This window comes from Poeciliopsis prolifica, unplaced genomic scaffold (assembly GCF_027474105.1).
Source record: "Poeciliopsis prolifica strain line A6 unplaced genomic scaffold, Auburn_PproV2 SCAFFOLD002, whole genome shotgun sequence".
In the NCBI taxonomy this organism is placed as follows: domain Eukaryota; kingdom Metazoa; phylum Chordata; class Actinopteri; order Cyprinodontiformes; family Poeciliidae; genus Poeciliopsis; species Poeciliopsis prolifica.
In genome coordinates, this window is record NW_026562377.1 from 1,488,214 (window position 1) to 1,496,915 (window position 8,702).

Here is an 8,702-nt window from a genome sequence, read left to right on the forward strand (position 1 = left end):
AATGAAACTGCAGTGATTGTTTTTCTGTCTATGTTTGGTTGTATTTTTGTAAAAAGTAACCAAGGATGTCACTGCAAAGCCGACTTTCTATAGATCGACCAGAAAAAAACACTAAATACTCTAAAATCAAAACTTTCTGCTGCAAGTTTATTATGTTAGCAGACATTTGGATTCAGTGTCACTTTATCATTAAAATGTTTATGCCAATAAATGGTCCAACATCACGATTGCTAACTGCACAGTCCAGGGTTATAAACTGGGGAAACATCAGCTGGTCTTTGTTTCGGTTTGTAAGATTCATGTTTATTTGCATAACCATGTTTATTAATGAACCAAACTCGCTGGTTTCCTAACATCTGACTCTGTTCTTTCAGCTCCTAATCAGTCAGAAACAGGACTGAAGCGTAAAGCTGGAATCCTCTTTAGACCATTTAAGGTTCAAATATTCCTGCTCTTTGGAAGCTAATTCTATTTTTTTTTTAATAAACTTGTTTTCCATTGAATTTAAGATGAGCCAAATGATGCCAGTAATTACACACAAAGCAGCAACTTTAATTCAAACGCGTTTGTTTTTAGGAATTCCCAACCAGCCAACGCTTTAATATTGGGAAAACATTAAAACTGCAAAATTATTAAAACTAAAAACTATTTTTTCTCAGTATTCATCAATCAATTAAAACTTTTACTTTACATTAGATAGGAATATATCTAAGTTATGCAAGAATGAGATTTTTTTGTTGAGTTTGTCTTCAGCTGTTTTCACAGCTGGTCGTCTGGGAGATTCTGTCTTATTGGGGACAAACATGGCAACATTTGTTACATTTTCAGTTGGTTTGGTTTCTTTCTGACCATTCCCCTCCTTACCTGTGGGGGCGCTGCAACAAGAACCGCTGAAGGAAACGACACAAAAACCTCTGAAGAAGAAACTGTGTGCATCTTTCTTCTTCTTCTCTAAATGGAAACATTTACCCAGAATGCCCTGCGCTGCAGTCCCCTTCCTGCTTTGGAAGTGGTCTCCAATCTGCTTGGTGTTCACATCTGCATTGTAGTAGCACCAGAATTCACTTCAACTGGATCGAGGTCTGCAGGTCGGCCAGAGTTCACGGTTCGATTCCTCGTTCACGCATTCCCAAGCGAACCGGACTTTCTAGACAGACGGACCGGAGTTGGATTAGAGTGGACTGAACAGGGCTAGTGGGAACGGATCAGAACCGGAGCTTTTGGTTCAGGTTCAGGTCATCTTGCTGACTCGCCAAACACTTTAGTTTCATCAGACCTCAAGACAACATTTAGTTTTTCTTTGTCCCTGTCTACATTTTTGAGCTGGAATCTGTGATTTTTGTTGCTTTTGGGTTCATGGCTTCTTCCTGTCTGAGTGGCCTTTCAGCCATGTTGCTACAGGGTTGCTAATGCTACGTAACACGCTATTGGCTGGAGTTTATAAAGCGGCCAGTCAGTTTTCCTGGGTTCTGATTGGCTGAACCTCCAGCAGCCAGAGATAAAGAGGATGGTAAATGTTAGCTCCTCCCGTTGAGCGAAGATGGTTTCTAATTTGAGTCTTAATGCAGAAGGAGGCATATTTAAAACGGCCAGAAGTGATTTTAGAAGTTTTTACAAATTTCATCTCTTGTGATTTTGGTCTTGAACTCCAGCAAATACTGGATGTCCACTGTAGTAAACGTAATTTAAGTAAACTTCTGACTTCACTAAGAGAAGGAAAGTAATGTCACTCAGGTTTGGCTGCAACTAGCGATTAATTCAGTAATCGATTATTCTGTCAGTTAATCGATTAATCAAATTTTAAAAATGGAACTTTGCAGATTTTTTTAGCCTTTTTATATAATATTCAAAATAAATAATTCAAAAAAAATTTAAAAATAAGAAAATAGGCATTTTGTGCAATAGAAGCTTTCTAGTAAATCTGAAGCTAAAATGTCCATTTGAAGCGTTTTGACTAAAACATATTTACACACACAGATGTTTTTATCTAAAAATAACTTTAGTTAAAAGTATTTTCAGTACTTTTTGTACTATTTTGGCTGAATCACTTCTCTAAATATTTTTATCAAATGGCAATTTGTTTTGAGTCGTATCCTCCAGTTAATGATTAATTGATAACATTTTTCAGTAATCAATTCATCATGTTGAATCTGAATAATCATAAAGATGTTTTCATTTCTTGATCTGTTCTCAGTTTCCTCCTTCGATTATCCTTATTCCCTCTTTCCTTTGTTTTTTAGTTTTTATCTTTTATCCTGACTGAGCTGTTTTTCCGGAGCAGAACCAGCTGAGCAGCTCACATGTGGTGAACTCATGTTATTGGCTCAAACCTTTTTTTGTCTGTAAGTCTAAACTCGTGAGCGATGTGCTCCCTCCTGGCCTCATTCATAAAAAATGTGGTTTGTTAATAATAAAACGTAATATTTCCTGCTGGTGGAACAGCCGGGGTAAACAACGGGAGCGCCCTCGGTGTGTTTCATGCTCTGATTGCTGCAGCGTCTTAACGAGGTTTACATTGACGGAGCTGAGCGGGCAGAGCAGCGGCAGAGCAGCGGCAGAGCAGCGGCAGAGCAGCGGCGCGTTCCTTCTCTCCCAATCACAACAATCACAAATCTGGATGGGAGAAAACTCTGGATCTGCCCTGCGGCCTCTGAGTCGGACTCCGTCTGACTGATGGACCGTCTGAGGCTTTCTGAATGTCACTGAAGCACTGAAAGTTATACTTTTGAATGATTTATGCCCAGTTTTCACCACCTTGTTTTCTGCTGATCATTTCTCCAAATCTTCCAACAGTTTAGTTGCTTCCAGCTTGGCTTCATCTGTGAAAAATCTTCCTGAGGAAACGATTTTATGTTCCCTCTAAAACCCCAAATCAGAGTCCAGTTACTAGCACTGGCATGAAAACTTATTTTTGTAAAAGGTTTTTATTTAGTTACTGATCATTGTTACTTCCTTAAAAAAATAAAAGATAATCCCCCTGCCTGGAGATATTTATGTAAGTGATGGAAGATTGATTTCAGATTAGGCTGAAGGGGATGTATTACACAATACTCACATTTTACATGTTTTTTCACTTCCATTTGGGTCTCAACTGCTTCTAAAAACAACCCAAGTGTTAAAAAAACAGCCATTTTTAGCAATAAATCATATTTTTGGTGTCTGGAAAATGAGCCAAAAAGTCACATTCCAAGGGCACTGGACCGTTACCTAGCAACCCCAGCAGAGTTCTGCCGTTTCCTAGCAACACAAGTTGAGTTCTGGCGTTTCCTAGCAACCCAAGTTGAGTTTGGAGCGTTTGATCAACTGATTGTTGTAACTGTATGTGCTGTACAACGGCTGCTGGAAAAAAACAAGTTTTTGTTGTTGACTTACCATCCAGAAACCACCTGCTGTCTGTTCCTCTGTCTGACTGATGGATCGTCTGACTGATGGACCATCTGACTGATGGACCGTCTGACTGATGGACCATCTGACTGATGGACCTTCTGACGCTTCCTGAATGTCGCTGAAGCACTGAAAGTTCTACTTTTGAATGATTTACGTCCAGTTTTCACCGCCTTGTTTTCTGCTGATGTTGGTTGTGCAGGAGGCTCCACTTCTGCTTTTCATAGATGTATGACTGCGTACAGCTTTGGGTTGTGGGGTGTGGCCAGCAGCAGCTTATATGGATTAGTTGAGTCCCTAAAACAGCTCGTTCTGAAAGGCAGACTGAAATCTGATGAAGACTGAAGTTCTGCAGAGAATGTAATGAATTTGTTTTGTATAGGCCATAAACTGATCCTAACCTGTTCAAGGAAGCATAAATGTTGAGTGTAATTTTGGAAAACTGATGGTGGACATGTTGATGTCTTACATGCAGATCATAAAAATTTTAAAGAATCATCCACTTTCCAAGTTTGAATCTGGAAAATTTGTTTTGAAACAGAAAGTTAAAACTACTAGATTTTTTTTCCTTTTGAACAAACATTTTGGCCCCAATTTAGCTCCATAGATTATCCTTAGAAAAATATTTCAGATCTTTTTTTGTGTTTTCTATAATGTGAATCATTTTGGAAACATGAAGTGCAAGCGTATTCGGGACATGTCTACTTCCTGGACCGACCGGCGCTGAGGGCCGATAAATCTCCTCGGATCGGCGGCTCAGGGCTTCCTGCAGGAAGCTGTCAGGTGACATCCTTTCTGGGAGATGAGGACCGGGGAGAGCCCCGAGGCATGCTGGGAGCTGTAGTTCCCTGCCTGTGGAGTAATGACCTGGTGTGGATTTTCTCTCCCTCCCATTTTTGGTGAAACTGTCAGGGAAAATGTGACAGACTTTCCCCCAAATCTGTTTTGTTTTTTAACTTGGAAAGTTTAAGTGAAGCTCAGAAGTTTTTGGGTTTGTTTTCAGGATCCTTTGCTTGGTTCATGTGGCCCACATGAAGAGTAGCAGAGCAACGAGTCTCTTTGGGAATGCAGCTGACATTTTAACATGCAGGAAATCCAGAGGAAATTCAATGAAAGCCGTCACTGTTCATTATCATTCATTTATTGGAAAGTTTAACTCCACAGGATCTAAAAAAAGACTTTAAATTAGTTTAGTCCAAACTGGCAAAATTAAACTGTTGACAGGCCACAAAATGTATTCAAAATGCAAAAATTAGTTTTTTTTATTTGCGTAACAATTAATGTTTGTAAAATAAAATCTGTATATTATTAAAATCTAGAATGTCAAAAGGGTTTTAACTGTTTCTTTAGAAAAAAAGCAATTTCATAATTCATTAAATTAAAAATGGAAAAATTAACTATGGTTTGTTTTTACCTGCTGAACAATGAGCAAACTTTTTATAAAATCTGCATATTATTAAAGATCCGAAACATAAAAAGGCTTCAAACTTTTGCCTTATTAAAATAAAAACAATTTCACCATTTAAAATGTAAAAATTAACATATTAGTTTACCTGCTTAATAATAAATAAAATTATTATTAAATTTGTATATTATTATTATCCAAAGAGTAAGAAAAGACTTTGAACTGTTGCCTTAATAAAATAAAAACAACTTAAACAATCATTAATTAAAAATGTTTAAAATTTGTTACATGTCATTTTTTTAAACCTGCTCAACAATAAAAACATTTTTTAATTAAATCTATATTTTATTATATTTCTAAAACACGTAAAAGGCTTTGAACTGTTGACCCATGAAAAGAAAAGCATTTTCAATATTTTCTAATGTAGAAATGCAAAAATTAGTTTGGTGTTTTTTTTTCCTTTTACTTGTTCAACAATAATCATTTTTTAAATGAAATTATTTTATCTTTAGAGATCCAGAACATAAAAACACTGTTGCCTTGGTAATCATTTTTCATCAGTTTTTTTTTCCAGAGTTTTGATGCAGGGCCAAACTATATCATTTGAAGGACCATAAACGGCCCGCGGGCCACACTTTGAACATCCACGATGCTGAAACATCACAATCAGTTGAGTTTGACCCGTTGGCAGCCAGACGACCCAGAATGCATCAGTAGGACGTCTGGTTTTGTGTCGATGTGAAATTCATGGCGACCCCGTTGGTCGGCGATGAAGAGCCGTCTGCACCGGCCGACCTTTGCTCCTCTTCCTCTCGTCAATCTCAGCCTATTTTCTGGGAGAGACTGCAGGATTCTGATGATCTGCAGTTACTCTCTGCTTGCGTTTCTTTTTTATATCTCCATCAATGCATGTTTTATCATTTTCCATGAATAGGAATGGAGCTCCTGTGATCCACATCAATATCAAACAGTTTTCTGTTTGCATCCCAGCCTTCCTCCTGCTCCTCCTCCTCGTTTTTTCTCTCAGAGCTGATTGCTGCAGCAGCAGGAAGCTTTCTGAGAACCTTGACCTTCTGTTGCAGACAAGCTGCAGATTTCAGAAAATACTTGAATTCAAGTCTAGCATTGGCTGAAATTAGTGACCACAGTAAGCATAGTAATCTTATTCCTCTGACTTCATAATATCAGGCAAACATGCTCTGTTTTTAAACGTCTTTAAAAAAAGCTTGATTGGTATTAGCTGCTAGCGCACTAATAGCAGAGCACCTAGCTTACACACAAGTCATATTTCCAGATGAGCTAATTTACTTTGGTATTTTATAACTTTCAGTTTGTGGAACTTTAGCATTAGCTTCCGCTAAATGCTGCTACCATAGCGGCTTAGCATTAGCTTCCGCTAAATACTGCTACCATAGCGGTTTAGCATTAGCTTCCATTAATTGCTATGTCGGTGTAATGCTGCAGCATTAGCTCCTGCTAAATGCTGTGCTGGTGTTTGTTTAGAGCTTCGGGGTCGGAACAGTTAAGTTTAGTTTGTGATGCTCATCAGCATCACTAAGAAACTGAGTTTGTCTGGGAAATATTTAGTGAGTTCTGGAAAACGTCTTTCTGGAAAGCAGGAACATCGGCTCATTCAAAGTGTGGAACGATTAGCTTCACAACTGAACTGAAATGATCAGAAGTCATCCGTAGAGCACCGCCTGATCGCTCATGTTGACCATTTGCTTGGATGATGTGATGTGAGGACAGGGGAGGGACTGTGGCTCCATCAGGTGAAGATTGCTTTGCAACACATCTTCAGGTCTGCGACTGTATTTCTCCTTGATCAGGATGTTTTAAAGAAGGTAAAAAATACCAAGCAGACGCTGTATTGTTGGGAGAGCCCTGCTGCTGTCGGTCCAGCTCATTTTGATTACAGTGCTGCGTCGTTTAAACACAGAAAACCTTTCAGTCGCTGCCATCAGGGAGTCCATGTGAATGCCTGACAGAACATGACATGAAAGCCAGATTATTGGACGCAGCTTTTGACTTTTTAAGGCTGTGATCTCCAGCTTTTGATCAGCTGATTGACATTTCTTTTGGTCCAGTGTCTCCTTTGCATTTTGAAGATCCACCAGCACAAAATGGAAACATTTGTCTCAGATTATCAAAAGTTCAACGATCTGATCATCTGTTCACACAATACAGAACAGGAAACTGTTTTATTCTTCTTTCTTTATATTTAATCTTTTAGCAGGTTAATTAATTCTTATTTTGAACAAAATGTTTGAATTAAACTATTTCACAGGCTGAAAAAATATCATGATATTAGCATTTCATATCGGTTGATATCGATAATTATTGGTCCGTTTTCTGTCTCAAACATCTGAACTGTTGTTGCCGTGACATTTCCTGTTTTATCCAGTTTTTACTCCATTTTATTTTTGAGCGGTTAAAACGGTGACTAAACATTAAACTGCTGCTGCGCTGGTTACTCAGCAGGTTGTTGCTCAGAGTTCAGTAAATAGTTTACATATTTAATTTCACTACATGCGTCCTGGGTTGATATTGGTCACGTCTTATCGCGATATATATTATAATTGATTTATTATCCAGCCTGATGATCATTATGATAAATCTGAGGAAACATTTTTCTTTATCAACCTCATTTTAAAAGTCAGGTTATGATTCTAGTTCAGTTTTTTTAAAGCAGAAATGCTGTAAACAACTCTCGACTCCATCGTTTCTCACAGTTTTTTCTTTTAAAATCGCCCAAAATCCAACAACTTATGGTTAATTTCATAAATCTTTATATTTATCCAGGCTTTTGTTGCGTTCTTTTCCTTGCTGTAACCCGGTTTTACGTCTCTGAATGCATCTGCTGATCAGAACCTGCAGCAGACGGTCTCATCCTCACCTCAGGAGGACGTGGGCGGAGCCACGCTGTCATGTCAAAGAAAATCACTTCAGTCTTCAATGAATACATAAACAGGCCCCCCGTCACTCGGCGCTCCAGTGACGGCGAGCCTTTCTGAAGGGAGCGGCGCCCGCAGAGCCCATTTGTCGCCGCACGCAGCGAGCGTCTGCTCGGCCTCGGACGCCGGTGGCGTTTCTCTGCGCCTGGTTCAGGTCAGAGGCGCCGGCGGATCAGGATCCTGAGAATCTGAAGGAAAGATGTTTCTATAAACCACCAAAAGACTCCGTTACATTTACTCAGTTACTTTTACTTGAGTAACTTTTTGGAAAGAATTTACTTTACGGAGTATTTTTTGTTGTATTTTACTTTTTACTTTTTAATTTTATTATGAAGTATTTCTATTGATTTATTGATAAATCCTGGTGGACTTTTACCACCAGCTGAAGGTTCTTGTTGGAAGTGTCAGTATTTGGATTAATAATTGATCAACATTATTTTCTTAATGGAATAAAATTGAAGAAACTTGAAGAAATGAAAGAAAATAAAATATTTTTAATCAAACTGAGTATAAAGAACCTAAATATGATCATAAATTCCTCCAGTGAAGTGGCTGCAGTGCATAAAGGACAATCCAGATGTTTATTGGTTGAGTTATTGCTGCTGCGGTTCTGAGTCAAACCAGCCTGTTCCCCTCCCAGCCTGTGGGGGCGCTGCACCAAGAACCACTGAAAGAAACGACACTAAAACCTCTGGGACACTGAGAGCAACTTCCTTCTTCACCTGATGGAAACTAAAATGGAGGCGTCAGATTTTAGCGGTCGGTAAAAACCAGTCGGTTGGTGGATTTAACTAACTCTCTCACTCTTTGTTGCCTAGCAACAACCTGCGCAGCAGCAGTTTCAGGTTTCTCCATGGTGCCTCATAACTGACTGAAAATAAAAAAAAACAACGGCATGAAGTGAAAACTAAGAATAAAACAAAGTATTTCACATAATTATTGATAATTATCGATTTTGA

The 8,702-nt window shown here is 38.6% G+C and overlaps 1 protein-coding gene across 1 annotated transcript in view; it reads left to right on the forward strand.

The window, feature by feature from the left end:
* Positions 1-8,702, forward strand: part of LOC129375966 (ephrin-A2-like) — an 81,941-nt gene that overhangs the window by 30,612 nt on the left and 42,627 nt on the right. The window lies entirely within an intron of this gene.